This window comes from Rissa tridactyla, chromosome Z (assembly GCF_028500815.1).
Source record: "Rissa tridactyla isolate bRisTri1 chromosome Z, bRisTri1.patW.cur.20221130, whole genome shotgun sequence".
NCBI classification, from domain to species: domain Eukaryota; kingdom Metazoa; phylum Chordata; class Aves; order Charadriiformes; family Laridae; genus Rissa; species Rissa tridactyla.
The window spans coordinates 8,831,257-8,848,718 of record NC_071497.1 but is presented as its reverse complement, the minus strand read 5'-3'; positions in this window follow the sequence as shown (position 1 = coordinate 8,848,718).

Here is a 17,462-nt window from a genome sequence, read left to right as displayed (position 1 = left end):
TGGGAGCAGGAGTAGGCACTTGATGTGACTTCCCAAATGACTCCACTTTCTATCATCAGTCGGTGGCCGCTCATGAGAATTGTTCTGGATTTGATACTGCTGTTTAAGCGTATTCAGTCCTGACAAACATAGTCCTTTTTTTTAAAAAGCTGTCAGTATTAAAGGTAACTTTCATGTTAATGGAAATGACAAATTATTCCAGCAAAGAAATACACAATAATAAAAAAAGAGTCCATTTTAGATTATATTTTAATTTCTCCCTGCATACTGGTTCCTTAAAATCAATTTTAAGAACTACCTTTCTTTCCACTGAGAGCTTTTTTTTTCTCTTTCACTGTCTTTTATGAATCCCCTGTCACCTCCACAGGTGCTTGTCATATCTAGGGATACAATAAATCTTAAATTCAGATGCAGCAGGTCTGATTATGTTCTCTGTTCATGAACGAGTTTCCCATTGAAACCAGGATGGATCACGGTGTATTAGCATTACTGCTAAGGAGGAAGGAAATAACAAACTTCAAACTTTTGGAAGCACATGAGGGAAACTGTGAGGAAATTTTGCTCTTAACCCTTTCCAGTGAATACACCACATATATATACATATATCTTGAACAGCTATTACCCAACAATCTCCTTCTCATTCAAGAAGTACTTGGACAGATGGAAGTCAAAACAGTAGGGGACTAATAAACTGTTTCAAGGTTCCCAAATTAGGTCTGCTTAAAAATAAAAAATGGATTTATAAATGCTAGCATCTAATCGGAGTGTTGCCACTGATTTCCATGGTTCTGGCAGTATCTGGCTCCTAACACAAATACAAATGTCGTAATTTGTTTTCCGTCCCCTCTGATGTCAATGTAAACAATCTTTTGGATGGATTTGGATATTTCTCTGCAGGAGTATGAAGCCGAACTCAACAGTATTGTGTCAGTTTATGAGAAGCAGAAGGAGAATCTGACAAGTTTAGTGACATTGTCCAAGCTATCTGAAACATAGAAAATGTCTTACATAATGAAAAGCATATTAGAGTTTAAAATCTGTCCTATATTCATTGTTTAAGTGTACGTTAGAAGCCAACTATGTCAAGACTTGAGCTAAAAATGACAGAGCCAAAGCAAAAGGCATAGAAATAGTCAACATGTTTCATACAATTCACTATGTAAACCTTCTGAAGCTATTAAAATTTTTCCTGATATTATCTTTTCTCTCAAGACTTGTGAGAAAAGTCAGTTCGTATAGGATCATGTATGATACGCATAGAAGGCAAGGTTCACTCCATTCTTTCCTGTTCTTTTAAGAATAACCTGATGTATCTTTCCCTGAAAATATATCTATATCTATATCTACATCTACATCTACATCTATATATCTGTATCTGTATCTATATCTATATCTATATCTATATCTATCTATCTCTTTGGTTTTGTCTTGCAATTTGAATTTGAATTCAGTCAACAGCCTTTCCCAAGGAAGTCTTACATTCAGATTCAAGTTAGCAAAAGCATGTTTAGTGCTTACGCATTACTAATATCCTTTGACAGAGGTCTTTAAGCCCATTTTTTAACTGATTTATTGGAAATATTTTAAGAGTTATTTTTCAGAAACAGTTCAAGCAAGCAGGTGAATCTAAGTTCGTTTTGCATATAAAAGCTGCCCGTTTTGCTTTTCCAGGTGCTGCACTTGGTGTGAGAATTCAGGGGTGCGTGTGCCTCCTAACGAAGTATGCTCGAGTATACCAGGGGCAGTGCGGTATTTCTGTACTTGCCTGTGGGCCTGGCTCTTAATTTTGAAGTCCAATCACTCTGTGCTCAGCTAACAACATTGTTTACCACAAAAGGTTCAGCAAGAACTACTGCTAAAATTGCTCAGTGGTCAGTTGTGTTTCTTGAAATTAATTTTCAGACGGAGTAGCTGCCTGCTGTGAGGAGGTTCAGGGTAGACTGTCTCTCCTGGCTGCCAGAAGTTGCCTAGGACCTTTCCATGCACAAGCAACACATTTTAAAATATGCACTTGCTTAGGCACATTATTATTCTAAATGTCTTGAAGTTATGTTCTCACTCTTTGTCACCATAGAAATGATTATACAATTACTTACCAGCTTTTCCAAAGAAGGACTGCCTGTGTATCTAGCTATGGACACAATGGCTCTCCAAGGCATTGAGGAATTACTTAACTGCAAATACGAGACCATCTCTTCGCTACCCAGGACCTATCAGGAAAGGAGCAGCTGCCAGCCAGGCTGACCAAACACATTTTGGAAGGGGCAGGCAAGGCAAGCTGTGGGCACATCCTCTTCCAGCTGCAGCTTCACCATCTGGAGAAACTGTCGCTGTGGCATGGTTACCCCCTGTTGCTGTTACCCTTCTGAGGGCTGTGCGTCCAGGTTTGCCACGCAAGCTGCTTCAGCATGTCCTGCTTAAGCTATTTTAGTCAAAGCAAGCTATCCCCCAATTATGGAACAAGCCGTATAGATGTGACATAATGCGAGTGATGCTGCTGCTATTTCAACCGCAGCAGAGGACCCGTGGGCAGATGTTCTCATGGCACTCGCTTGTGAAATGGCGTCTCAGGGCACTTACCCAGTACAACAAGGGTTTGTAGATCCCTCACACACATACGAACTTCAGCCCTTTTGGCAGCGTCAACATTAACTTGAGGTGCCGAGCACTTGTGTGTGGTTTAGCCAATATTCAAAGAAAAGATATTTTACACTTTAATCAACCAGGCTGGTTTTCTGTTTTCCCTCCTGTTGTCTGGTTGGTTTTTTTTAATCACTTGATTGAACTGCATGCAGCAGCACACTGGACTCATCTTTAGGGTAAGTCTACTTCACTCAATAGTATATGATATATTCACTCTCTTTAAACCTCTCTCTAGTTCAATTTTGATTTCCTCCCCACTATTATATTCCTCAGTGTTTTGTCTATAGAAATAATCTTTTATGAATCTTGGGTTCAGTGCCCAAGTTCCTTACAAGTCCTAAGAATTCCCTTCTCTGAGCTGTATGCACATTAAAGACACTGAAGAAAGCCCTTTCAAATTCAAATACATAAAAGCAAACAGGAATATTAAAACACAAAATGCAAACACAAAAATGCAAACATAAAGGGTTTCCACAACACGGTGGAAAGCAAATGAAAGGATATGGGTTTTGGTAGGGGAAAGCAATTGTCCACGAGAATAAAAATTATAAATTTTTAGAAAGAAAGATTTGAGGTGGGTTTTTTTCTGAAATGGGGAGATCTATACTGTGCAAGGTCTTGAAGTTCATCAGATGCCATGCTAATTTAAAAGTCTTAAATAGCAGACATTGTCTCTCTGTCTGTCATGCAATGGTATGTCTGCCAGCTGCCTGTTAGATTGGGGCTATAGAGGATCCCAGATGTGCCAGTGGAATCTCAGGAGCCAAAGCCCTACCCAAACTGTCTAGGATTTTTATTTGTCTTCATTTTTTTTTTTCTGGCAAGTTCAGCAAGGGTAATGGAAACAATTAAAAGTAAAGTTGTACCTAAATTGTTCGTTACCTAACGATTTCTCTTTCATCTTCCAGAACCCTTTTTTACAGTCTTAAACAGTCTACTTTATTTTAAAAGAAACACTTTTTTTTAGTGTTTTTCCCTGTTTTTAAATAGTGGAGAAGTACGGAAATGCCGTGCCAAAGCCTTTTCTTCCAGTATTTCCATCCCATTAGAAACCACAAAGTGAGGCAAATGCTGAGAGCAAGCCTCTTCTTGCAAAACTTCCAGTTCATTCTATCGAACAGAGAGGTTTGGATGAGTTTGATTAAGCTTGCAAAGGTTCGACTCAGTCCTCCATCCTCCACTGGTGGGTAAATTGAATCACGGGATTTATAAAGAATAAACCTCGCCAGACAAACCTGATTGCATTTTTGATGGAATTACAAAATTAGCAGATGATGGGAAAGCAGTAGATGTAATATATTTGGATTTCAGGAAAGCATTTGATACCGCCTCATAAAATTTCACTTGAAAAATTAATTCAGATCGGCTGCAAGTAGAACATTGGTCATGTGGGACGAGGAGATCAAACCTCATGAAAAAGGCCAACGACAAGAAGCAGCAGACACTTGCCTGTGCCCCTGACCTCGGCGCTCTGAGGACATCACCTTTGGTCCTCCACGAGGAGATACAGCCGCAGGGCTCTCTGTGGGCTCCCGCGAAGTCTGGCTGCGCTGCCATGGTCATTCTTGATGAGGGAGGAGGACTGGAACTTAGCCTGCTGATGTGATCAGGGAATGCGCGACCCGTCTGCCAGCTGGGAGGGGGGCATGGTGTCACGGTGGGAGTCACGTGCCGCTTTCCTGGAAGCCAATGATGCTGGCGTCTGAGAGAGAAGATTGTGGTTCTCCTCTTCAAAGAGTGCTGGGGGACAGGGGATAACGAAAGCCAAACCCACCTGCCTTGTTGGGAAATGGGTGAGAGCCCCTAAAAGGATGATTATCTTCCAGATTAAAGTAAAGGAGACAGAGATCTGTAAAGAACACAGACTATCCTAAGACTGTTTTGTTCCTCTGTGTCAAGGAAAAGAGACACCACAGCATTACATAAAATATTCTGCTGTGATTTCACATTTTGTTCTGAAGGCATCATCCTAAGAAAAAATATTGACAAACAGAGGTAATTTTAGAGAAGGAGCAGAGCAAAACGTCCAGATGCTGATGCGATAGAATTTATGTTTTTATACATACACACACACACACACACATATATATATATATATATATGTAGTATAAATAGCTTGGCTAAAAGGCAGCCATGGGGGTTTGGCATGGTACCAGCATTTAGAGGCCATAAGAATACACGTACAAATGGCCTTTACCAGCCAATTCAGGGATACTGCAGCTGACTCCAGCAGGAGCTTCCTGAGGGAAAGATGGATCTTTGGGATTTATACAGAATAGCTGACTGTGGAGAAAGTGGCATAACTAGGCAAACTGGGTTGAAATCAATAAAAGAAATAAGTAGTTGAAATACAGGGAAAACTCTTAACAGCAAACGTCCTATGACGTTATCAAAGGAAACAGTAATTAGCTCATCCATCAGAACATGTACATCTAATTTGGATAAAAACTGGGGTTTTTCCACGTGGCTTCCCCTGGCCCCTGCCAATTTCTTGAAAGCTCACAGAAGTCTCAGTGGGGTTTGGTCACACCTCAGCAGAAGACAAGCCCTTATCCACCCAGTAGAAAAATATTTCCTCTGGCTATCTGCCATGTAGAAACCAGATCTTAGCGTGCGTTTCAGTTCTTTCTTTACATTTCTTACTCTTTTCCGTCTCTCCTTTCCCGCTCATTGTGCATGCCTTTGCCTCACCGGTAAGGGCCGGGTCTGCAATTGCAGAAGAGTTTGGTTTGTGCCATGCTCCGCAGAAACTCTTCCCAAAGCATCAGTCCCCACCAGTTTCCCTTTGCAGGAAGCACAACTCAAAGTGTTCCTGCATTGGAGCACCCTGCACATTTTGGCTGTGCAAAGGAGGATAACTCTATCACCTAGTCAGGGCAGATTTGGTCATGCAAGCTAACAATTTGTTTATCTCTGTTCAATGGTTAATCTTTTTTTAAATACTGGAAGCTTAAATCTAAAAATCCACTGCTTTCCTAAGACCTTTTAAGTCAACTTTCAAAGGCAGTCTTTTATTGCTGGGTTATAAACCCCTTTACAGAAGGCAAGCTTTAAGTCTGAATATTAAAGTAAAGTGTTTAAAGTTCCTTTTTGGATTGTTGAACCTATTATTAAAGCAGGATGGAAACTAGTTTGCAGTCTGCCTTTTACACAGAGCATCCATACTGCCAGAGTCCAAAATGAAGTCACTTTTTTGGATTAGGCGCAGACCACAGAAGGCTTAGAAATGCCACTTGTAATTAAAAACATTGCGCCTGGATCCCTCTGTCTTTATCGAGGTTAAATGGCCACTGAAAGCAATACAAGTTGAGACTGAAGAACAACAGCAAGCTCATGTCCTCTATTTTCTAATATATTTAACTGTTTATGGATGCTAGGAAAGCTTTGTACATTTTGTATGTCTCAACAGTAAAATGGATGCAATTTCCTCTAACTTTGATAGTGCCTGTAATAACAGTTAGTGCTCCGTGAGGCCAAGCAGAGCCACCTTTCCTTGTCCCCTTCTCCATGCCATATGAGATTGACTGTCAACCCTTCAGCACGGACAAATGTTGTGGGCTGCTGTTGCAGCTAGCTTTGTTTTTTCAGCTTTATCTGTTGTATTTCTACTAATGCCTTGTCTACTTTATGGATCAGAGACTTTTATCTAGCCGTCTGGAAGAGCTTAGCACGATGCAGCCCTGATCCTGCCTGAGCTATGACAATATCAACACTAATTGCACAGCATTTTAATTCTTCAAAATGTTACGTAAACTAGATGGGCTGGATTCAGTAAAGGATCTATGCAGGTACCTGAAAAAGGGCTTGGTTGGAACTGAAGCGCTACGCAGAATACTGCGATCTAAAATGTCCCTTTCCAGCTGCTGTGGGCTCATAGGACTTTTCCTTTTTACTCAACGTTTTGTCAGGCACCGCGCAGCCAGGTTTGACATCTCCTGCCTTAACTTCCACTGCACTATGGAAACCACATGTCTTTCCATTCAGGTTCTCTCCACCTCCACCATATTCCCAGGAACTATTACATAGGATCAGACCCTTCCAAAAATGCAGCTCTAGCCACTTTTTTTTCAACGTACCACAGGGAGAGAAGAGACTTGGCTATCTGGAAGTTAGACGCACCTCCCCAGAAACATATGCCAAATTCCAGGAAGATTATGTAGAAAAGGTGAATATGACCCTGCAGACTAGTGATTAGGGCATTTACCTTGGCGGAGAGAGCCTGCACTCCCAGGACAGTTTCTGCAGCTTGCTATCTTGGATCATCATCGGGCAAGATGGAAGAACAGTTTGGTGAACACAGTTCAAAACTCAAGAGTTCCCCAGATTTGTTAATTGCCATCTCAAGGCACCTCCCCAGTCAGCAACCCGGCTGCCATCTGGGGCTCCCTGCTTGGCTCAACAGCCCCTGGGTTTACCGCTGGTCCCAGGCTCCCCTCCTGGGGACCGAGCTTGAAAGCCACACAGCCTTTTTCTCCCTGGCACAAATAGTCTCAGTATCACTGAATTCTTTGCAACCACATCTTTTTAGAGGGATCCCCATTTCGCCATATATCTTCTGTGCCCAAGTTTAGATTCTTTCTGATAAGGACTCCCAAACGTGCTGAATTTGGCATGAAGTTATTTTGTGCACTTAGCAGACCACAAAGCAGGGGAGAAGTGCCAACAGCTCATTAACCCTTGTATCCCCCTCCTTTTAACCATATTCATTATATCATTTACCAATGCAGCAGAAGTACTGCATCTGACTGTCAGGAAAGGCTTGGGGGTCAAGCACAGAATCCAGGCATCCAGTCCCAGAGCTGCTCCAGTGAATAGTAATAGGGGAGTCATCCGCTGGGATGCAGGTGTTCCTGCACCACACTAACCCATAATGCTTCTCAGTTGAACAGCGACCTTTATGGTTTTTTTTCTTAAATGCATCCGTAAATCTGGATGTCATACTCCTTCCTTATCGAGTTACCCAGGTGATGTATTTCTAGGTAGTTTACAAAATCCCAGAGTTGTGGGAGTAAAGTTGTGGGTAAGAAACTACTAGTGATGGCCAGAGAGTTTCGCAGATGATCTTCAGTTTCTGTCACCAACGGCCACATCTTTAGAAATATTACAGCCTGCGACAGAGGTGGAAGGGCTATGAATAGTACTAATATCGTACAATTTAATTCCGGTTTTGTCAGTGAATCAGCAGTATTCGGAGAGCCGTAAATCCTTGCAGTTCTCGCTCTCTGCCTGCTGACAATGCAGGATGGTGTGGGTGCTCCGGAGGGGCCGCTCTGTGGACACTGTTGAGCCCATGTGTTGCTGAAAGACCTCTGGATCGCTGCCATCAGGGCCAGGGTCAAGAAATACTCCTTGGAGAAGTAAAATCTAACGTGACGTTACGCGGTGCAGTTAAGGACCCTGCATAGCATGTGTGACACCAGCTAACAGCATAACAAAACAAACACCCCATTCCCCTCACGGTACAGCAAGGAGGCTACTTTTTTACTTTTGTTTTCTTTGCATGAAGACAGCATGTATGTCTTAGTGAAAAGTACAAGCTTTTTAGTATATTTTGACCAAATGTGAAAGTTTCCCAGTTCCCTTCTAGGTGCTGGAACGCAGGGATGGAGAAAAGGAAAGGACTACAAGCAGGGGCGGGGGCTGGGGCCCTGTTGTCTGCAGGTAGGTAGGGCAAAAATCACAAAGGAAATCTGTATGTTATTAACTGGCTCAGTTAATAAAAACTGAATATATTTGACACGTTTAATGGTTTAAATATCTCTTAAAACATTTTACTGGCAAAATTTTAAAGCCGTAGCTATTTCTGCACTGAGCCATGGAACTGTGAAGGAGCCGCCTCATGATGTTTTGTGCATAGAGAATGTCAAGAAAGGCAAAATGGGCAGTTTTAGGAACGGGAAACAATGGAAAAAACCCCTGCGTATGCATTTATACATGCACTTACATTTGCAAGCGCACACATAGACTCTGTGCAAAGGTGTTTTGTGCTGGAGGAGTAGAAGATGAAACTAGGAACAGAACAGACTTTGACTGCAGCAGCTATAAGAGGATAGTAAAAGGAAAACACTGCAAGTAAAGGACACTGTCAAGTATGAAGCTGTGATGGGAGATGCTGCAATAAGCACAGAGAAGTGGAAGAAGGATGATCATATGCTCGGATGCGGGAGGTGGCAAGGCTGCTGAGCTCCGGGGCGTGTGTCCAACTTCACGGTTACGTCCCCCACGCTGTTCTTCCCAAGAAAGCTACCAAAGGTGACACCAGCAGCCAGCACATATGGTCAAGGGGAAGAACTATCAGATTTCTCTTCCCACAACTATTAATGTGCAACCAAATGAGTCTCGATGGGGTAGAAGTAGTGCATGTTGCACCATCTAACTAAGGACTAAAGGCCAAAGTCACCCGGTTATAGATGTTTACCATCATCAAGCGTGAACCTCAATGAAACCATGCTTCTCTGCACCACGTTACCAGAAAGGGGTTGAAGAAGAAATTGAGACTCACTGATAAATTATGGCCCGTGTCCTGCTACAGACACTGCCTTAGCATTTGAAATGTGTGACAGAAAACTGTCCTAAATGATCGCCGACCTTCAAACAGAAGGGGGAAGAAAGCCAGACCCAACTTGACAATATCTTCTCTGAAGCAAAAGAAACCCCTATATTTAACTGGATTCTCATGAAAGAGCACATGTGCCACAAGAGGATAAATTTGGAGCATTCTCAGTTTCAGACTGAATATTTTATATAAACACACTAAACAGTATAGGAAAAATACAGCGCTCTCCGCAACAGTAATGCTCAGTGAGCTAAAAAACCAGACTGGGCCGGATCTTGGTTATAATTCCCAATGCAACCTATTCTTGAGTATAAAGTCTCCTGAGAGATACCTTACATAACAGGAAATTGTGGATAATCACAGCAAATACATCAAAGCCATTTCAGATACTTCTAGCACAACAAATATATACTAAATGTTAGGAAACCGTCCGTATTAGCATTTAGGTTTTTTATTTCGTATGGGTTGGAATATTTCTTCCACAAGCAGGGCTTATAAATTCGCTAGGGCGTGGAGTTCTGACCAGTCTGCTGTGTGTTATATTCAGACCGTATGATCTCAACAGGAGAGCACAGAAAGGGAACAGACACAGCGGATCAGAAGCAGTCAGGGAACATTAACTGCATACATGCATAATTATTACTACAGTGACCTGATGGAAATTTTGCAAGGATTTCAAAATACTGCTGTGTACGAGAAACATGAAGAGTGAAACCTTTCTCAAGCCCTTCTGTGTTTCCATACACGTGCTAACAAATAGAAACGGCAAGTAATATTTTCAAGAAATGTTAATTCCTAACAGCCTCTCAAATTTCAGTAGGGATTTTCAAGAGAGAGTAACTGGGCGCTTTGACAATGGTAGAGGACTGCAGTGATACACACAATCGAATTGGATGTTATATCAATGTAGTCCATACAGGAATAACTGTGAAAAAAACACAACAAAATGCAAGAGCACGGGACTCTTACTGCCATAGCCTTCTCAGTCTGTGTTGTGGATGCATCTATCTGTCTCTGTATGCGTGTCTGTTGATTTTGTATGTTAAGGAAGTACTATGATAACTTAAAAGGTGGAAAAAGAAATAAATTCAAATTCATCACACAGTTGGTTTTTTTTTTTTTTTCCCAACACAATACAATGGTGTCGAATACTGCATGCTAACTTAGCTGGAGCGCTAGGTCAGAGTTGGGGGCTGTGGATTATGGAGTTTTAAAATATGCTGAAATTAATGAAACACAATCCACTGCTCCGTGGTTTTATACCAGCCTGTCTCAGTCTAAGGTCAAACTAGAAAAGTTTTCTGACAAGAGCCGTGGGTCTGACTCTCTTTTTGCTTTGCTGCTGACTTAGCTGGTTAGCTAAGTAAGTATAATATAACCCCTAAAATCCTCCAAAAGAACAACAACAACAAAAAAAATCTACAAATGTAGGTTAAAAACAAAAGTTATGGTAACATAAGTGTCTCTAAGTTTTGCAATAATCCTCCAGTACTTTTGCATCCCAAAAGGCTCCAGATGTGACCAGCCACTGCAAAATGGCAAGTTGTTTATCAGCATTCTGCACTGCAAACGGGCACCTGTAATTTCACTCTCACTTTGCATCAGCAGAATTAAGATATCCAGAAAAAAAACCCTTCTCAGACAGGTTTCTGCGTATTAATGCATAAACATTTATAGTAAAATGCCCTGTCTGTCACCCTCAAGGTGAGGGATGCAGCATCCGATTCTTCCTCCTGCTCGGCCGCCTCTGTGCAGCGCGATCCAAGTGTTTCTCTCTGCTGGGTGTTCAGGGTAGCTCTATCAAGCAAAAGGCAGAAAATGAGTATAAGCCAGTTACTGACAGCACTGTTATTAAACACTTGATTTTTTTTTTTTTTTCCTTTTTTTCCCCCCATCTTTCAGCCTTTTTCAGCTGGGAGGATGTCAGGCAGCTGAGGATGGGGCTTGCCGTGCCCACCCGTGGGCTGGCTGGGGCAACACTCCAAGGTTACACGGGCTGAACAAATTTGGCTTGTGCGGGGCACAGGGAGTCTGGGATGAGTGCAGAATTTGAAAATTTTCATCGCGTTTCCCTTCCTGATCCGATTCTATTCACAGCTTCATTTTGTTGTCGGGGAGGAAAGTGTCCTCCTGGCTACTTCTTCCTAAAAATGAGTGCCACCTTCTTCATTTTTACAGGCGATGAACTCCGTTGGTGATAAAAGCTGCAAAATAAGCCATGCTATTACTCAAGGGGCAGGTATGTTTTCAGAAAGTCACCTCCTTATTTGTGAGGAGCACCTGCCAATTAATATGCTTAAAAATATCACTAGAGTTATGTAAGATCTTTAAAAATCCTTCTGCTTCTTGACTCTGCAGCACTTCACCTATTACTAAAAGTAATCAAGCGTCAGTATGCTTTGAAATAAACTCAAATCCAAACAGCTCTAATTTAATATAAGCAAGAAATTCCTAACTTCTTCCTCTTGTGCATTAATTACTCAAACCTGTCCATGCAGCCTGATCTCACACTAATGATCTTGCTGCAGTTGTGAACCTGGGTCCCTGGTCAAGCACCCCCAACCACAGCAGTGGTGTTAATGGCAGCACCATCATTCTCCGTTAATGATAGATAATATACATGACACTGTTTACAATTTATTGGCATTGGGATGGCGGTGGCAGAATGCACCCCAGGCTCAGCAAATCCAATCAGCTGCCCTGGGGTCATTCTGACGTCCCGTCCTTCTGCTTTTCTACATTTTCTAAGAGAAAAGTGTATGGAAATGACTCTTCTGGAGCAAGTTCTGGCAAATATCTTCTTCGCAGTTTTGAGGGTGAGAGGAGAATGATTTTAGGTAACGTGGCCTCTACCAGGAGTTACACATGCACATAAGAGCATAGGAGCAGAGTAAATGTGCTGCTTATGGCCCTTCCCAGTTTGTGCTGTAAAATGCATTTGAACACAATGGGATGAGTGTAATATAAATATTAAGTCCTTCATAGCTACTCTTTAATATATGGCACGTTAGAGGCAATAATGGCTTTCTGGGTTAAATTTATAGGAGATACTGAAAGTGAAACACGGTATTTTCTTTTTCAGGAACTGATTCAGGCCACCAAAGTTAATGAGAATTTTTCCTCTGTGAGCTTTGGATCAGGCTTTAAGGCTAAGATTTCTAAATCAAAAATAAAAAAAAAACAAAAGGAAAAGCAAAACCAACCAAAAAAACCCCATAACTATAATAAAAACCCAACCAACCAAAGAACCCCAACACTTTCTCATTCACCACCCATTTACAGATTTTTAGGGATGGACGCAGATGCAGGAGGATCTATTTTTGTACTACAGGTACTCCAGGAAAGCACCAAGAGCTGGTGAACGTCTGCTCTTGCTGTAGTCTTGCAACTTCAGTAAAACGAAATATATTTAGACCGATGACTTGATTCTCTCATCAGAAAGATATGTGAGTCAGAATTGTTGTCTATCTTGTAAAAGCAGCACTACACTTGTACATGCATGTGTAGAACTGTTAAAGATTTTACAAGATACATGGGAATGTGCGCCTGCTTATCTAAGGAGAGAAGTGAGCTCAACATTGAAAAAAAAAAAATCCACCCTCTAGCCGAGACCTCGCCTGCCAAGTTTTAGCTGTGTATTCTCTGTTTGAGGCGCATACTCCCACATCCTGCACTGAGAGGTGAATACACTCTCTAATTTAGACTGAAGATTTAGGAGCAAATTCTACTTTCATTTCCATCATTAAAATCCTAACGAGGCTGTAAATCAGGATAAGAATATGGTTGAGGTCGATAGGGTTGGATGGGTTTAAATTACTATAGAATTTGTCCATTTTAGGTGGAAATATAAACCAGACTAGCCAAGGTAGAGCACTGAAACAAATACAAATGCTGAAAAGAAAAGATTTCACCACCTTCTCGAGATCTGAACAGGGCAAGGACAGCCCTCAGTTTGGGGTCTGAATGGTTTGCTTCTTCCTGAAAAGAGATAATAGTGAAAATGTTTACTGTCCTAAATCACAATGACCAATAACAGATATGTTAAAGTGGCCAAAAAGAATTTACAAAGGCCTGAAATTAACTTTTTTTTGCTAAAATATCCTTGATAATGTAGTAATTAAAACTACATCTGTATACTCCAGGTTTTAGAATTTTTTTTAAGCTATTAAAAGAACAATGTATTTTCCCAAAATACACAAACACAATTACATTTTCCACAATTTCCTTTTTGTAAGTAGGCTTCAATATTTCAGATATTATGTAATGTGGAACGATCTGTCAAGACACACGCATTATATTCACTGAGAGCTTTGGTTATGCACGGACAGAAAACCCGTTCTTCAATTTGAAACTGAAGGATGTTTAATTATGCCAAAATGCAATCTAAACTTGCGTTTTATCCTGTATTATTCCTTGAGAAAAAAAAAAGCAAACACAAAGCAAAACCAAATCAACTGGAGTTGGTATCGTATTCTGCATATGTAGTTATTGCTTAATAGTTTTTATAGGTAACGCATGTCTAGGATGGAGTTGTGCACCCAAGGAGCTGATGTTGATTTGGCGCATCCCAGACGGGGTTGATGGCATTCCACCTCTTTTTTACCAGTCTTTCTCTCTTTCCTTGGCTCACTTTTATTTCGTCATTAGCAGCTTTCTATTATGTTTGAAATATTAATGAATGTTGTAGTGCAAGAGAGTGTAATTCAGAAGCTGAGGAAGGCAGCCAGTCCCCCATGCCTTGTGCAGACCATGGGTTTAATGGAAGCCTCCACCAAGCCCAGCCTATGGACTCAGCCTCTCAGCTCAGCTGCAGCCAACTTGTTTTTGTTTTTCTTAAAAAGCCACACAATACTTGCCAGGAAATACAAGAAAATAAAATGAGTCACTAAGACAGTAGTTGTTGTTATTGGAAATTATTAAAACAAATAGTAATGTTATCATATATAAACTTTAATATTAACATCCTTGAGCAAAATGACTTCTGATAATGATTAGAAGCATAATATCAAGGACCATTTTGTCTTACAAATAATATTAATATGAGCTGATGCAAGTGGTGAGATTGCCTAATACAATTTTGCTGACACAAGACACATAATGAGAATCTATGGAATATGGTGTATAAACCCATTGTCTTGTGAGTGAAGCTCACATCTTCAAACTGCACAGCAGCAAATCTATGATTTAATTGTGAAGCTTCTTCCTTACAGGCAGCATTAATTCCATATACCACCGATGTTAATTATGTTTATATTAGAGAGACACAAACATGATTATTATTTCTTTTCTAAAAGGTGAAGGGAAAGGTTTTAAAAAACAAGACAAAATTACATATCAGATTTCAAACCTGCAAGAGTTTGTAGATAAAGAGAATTTGTAGATAAGGAAACATTTAAACAGGCTTGAAAACTGATATTATTAGAATTCTTTTCCTCTGTTACATATGTTGTGATCCCAATTCAAGATTCTCTGTTTCCTTGGAAAACTGTGCAGTATCTATTTTCTTGCATCCTTTGATCTACCTAACCATATCACAACATATCCCAGCACTTGAAATACAGACTTTAAGACTGGCTTATGCAAAGGGCAGCATCTAAGGGAATGAAAAGGCCTGAGGATTTATACCACATTGTTGAAAGCTCTTAATATCTGGAATTCTTGAGAGTCAAGTGGTTGATCTGCAATGCCCTCTTTGTAGTTGCTATTTAACCCAGGAGCTGGTAGTTCCTAACTCTATGTAAAACTATGTGTGCATAGACATACTTCCTGATTTAATGATTACATAATAAAACAGACATTAAAAACAGTAAATCTTATAATTAGATTTCTAGTGAAAACATTTACATTCGTCAGTCTAAAATATATTATCCATGAAATTTTTGAAATATTTGCTTAAAAAGTGCTGTTGCTGTAAACAATCCTAACAGTAAACCCATTAGCTAAAATATCCACAAAAAGTAAACAGAAGGAGCACCAACACAGCCAAGTCAAATCCAAGTTTCTGTCTTAGGAAACGCTTGTGGAAGCATTTTTAAAAGCATGTTCCCAGCTCAGTATCAGAGTCCCTCTGTGACATACATCGAACCTTTCAAAACTTCTAAACACTGTTCTTTCCAGAATTACAAAATGTGTAAATATATGTCTGCTCCCAAACAACAACAAAAGAACTTTTATAAAAATTAAACAATGTAAGGTGGCAAAGTCAGGCCCTCAACAGCCAGGAAGAGCCAACACGACTCTTGGCCGTGAAACCTTAGTTACTGCCCATATATGTGCTGATGCAATCTTGCAGGACATGTACTTAGGTTACTTTTTTTGAAAGACCATCTGCTAATTTAGCACACAGAATAGATTTACAAGTTAATGAATATTTTTTCAACCACATTTTTCAATATGACCACAGCCTTATGCGTAGTACACTTTTTTGACCATGTTGTGAAAACAGAATTAACTTCCTCCTAGGTTTGCCTATGATTTTCATATGTTTATAACATCTGGAGGCACGAAAGTATTAATCAACTCATTGTCAGAACAAGGATGAAAACCAAGGTAAAGAGAAATTAATAACGAACACATTTTGGTACCCAACATGAGATTCCTTCTGACCATTTGAGCATTTTTATTATTCTGTATGTTCATTTCCATTAAGAGCTTAAACTCTACCTAGCTGCCCCACTGGTACCTGAATCCAAACTATGCATTTTCAACATCAACCCTTTTTTTTGGCTGCTTTCTACCCTAGAGATGTCCACAGTCAAGAGAGATCCATACATTTTACCTGTTAAGGTTATCTAAGCTGGTCTGCTTCTGGGCATACCTGGAAAGACATACGTCTTGTCACCACAGGCAATTTGGCTATCACAGCCCTGTCAAGACCCTCCACTGAACCTCACTTAGATATTTGGTATATTAGAAATTGGAATGACTGGCTAAACCTTTGGTCACAGTCTTGGGAAGGTATTCTTAATCACCAATCTGCCATTTTCTAGAAGTACATGGAAGATGCTGAGGTGGCAGGGGTAAAGCAGGCTGGGATTCGACACAAATAAAACCCCCTTCTCATGAGCAGTGCCATTTGGTGCTGAAATATCACAATATTCCAAGACTTTGATGTCTGAGGGATGACACCTCTAATAGCAGATTGCCTCCTAGTGCCACGCTAAGGTAATGACGGAGAAGGCAAAATCGCAAATCACCAATACCAACACGGATATTTTCTTGTGAGTCTCGCATTTAGTTCATGAGTAAATTTCTAATTATGAAATTTAATGCCTGCTGTTATGAATGGTTCGTCATTTTCAAATAAAGGGTGAAAATGATCTTAAATACACTTAAAAAAAATCGAAAAGACCATTTTGCCAACCCCCTAAAAGGTTGTTTCTGGTTTCTATCATGAGTTAGAGAAAACCCTTTTTTTAAGAAGTTTGTACCAGGGACATTCTGCATATTTTTTCAACTTCAAACTTTAATTTAGCGCAATCAACCATTTATTTAATCTTTTGGTGTAATAAACTATTACTCGCTCTTTACATATATGACATATACAATAAAAAAAAAAAAGACAATATTTGTCATAGGTCCTTTTCTTTTTCTTTTGAGGATGTCTTTTGGAACCACAACTCCTCCATCTTCTTCCCAGAAATGATATACATAACCTATACTTCTTCGTGCTTGCTTGGCAGAAGTAAAACAATTTTTTATCTCCCACCCTTCAGATCTTTCAGTAAGAATAGTCAAGTGAATTTCACACCTCACGCAATTGCAAAGGAATTACAGGCACATTGAGAACACTTGACTCAGTTTGCTTCCAGGATGATGTATTTTTGGTAAGAAGTAAGATTTACAGTATATAAAACATATCTTTGCAAATGAAATATAGCAGCATAAGAACATTATATATATATTCCACTTTAAACATACATTGGAGAAGACATAAGAGAATGCCCAATGTAGTATCTAGCAGCCTTAGACAAAGGAGACGCAATTGCTGAATGTGTTGTGCAGGGATCAAATGCGAATATATGCGCAGATCAAAGGGGGCACAATGCAAGTCATAATCTATCCAACACTCACCTCCGTTTACACAAAGACCCCCATGATGTGGTGCAGGCTTATCTGCACCACTCCACTTGCCAGCTGTGAGGAGGAAAACACCACAAGTTTAAAACATCAAAGTAGGCTTTCGCTGTGCCCCAGATTACGTAGCCTAGTGTGCTGCACGATGGAGCCTGTTCTGCTGGTGGAGATGGAGCATGCAGCTCTC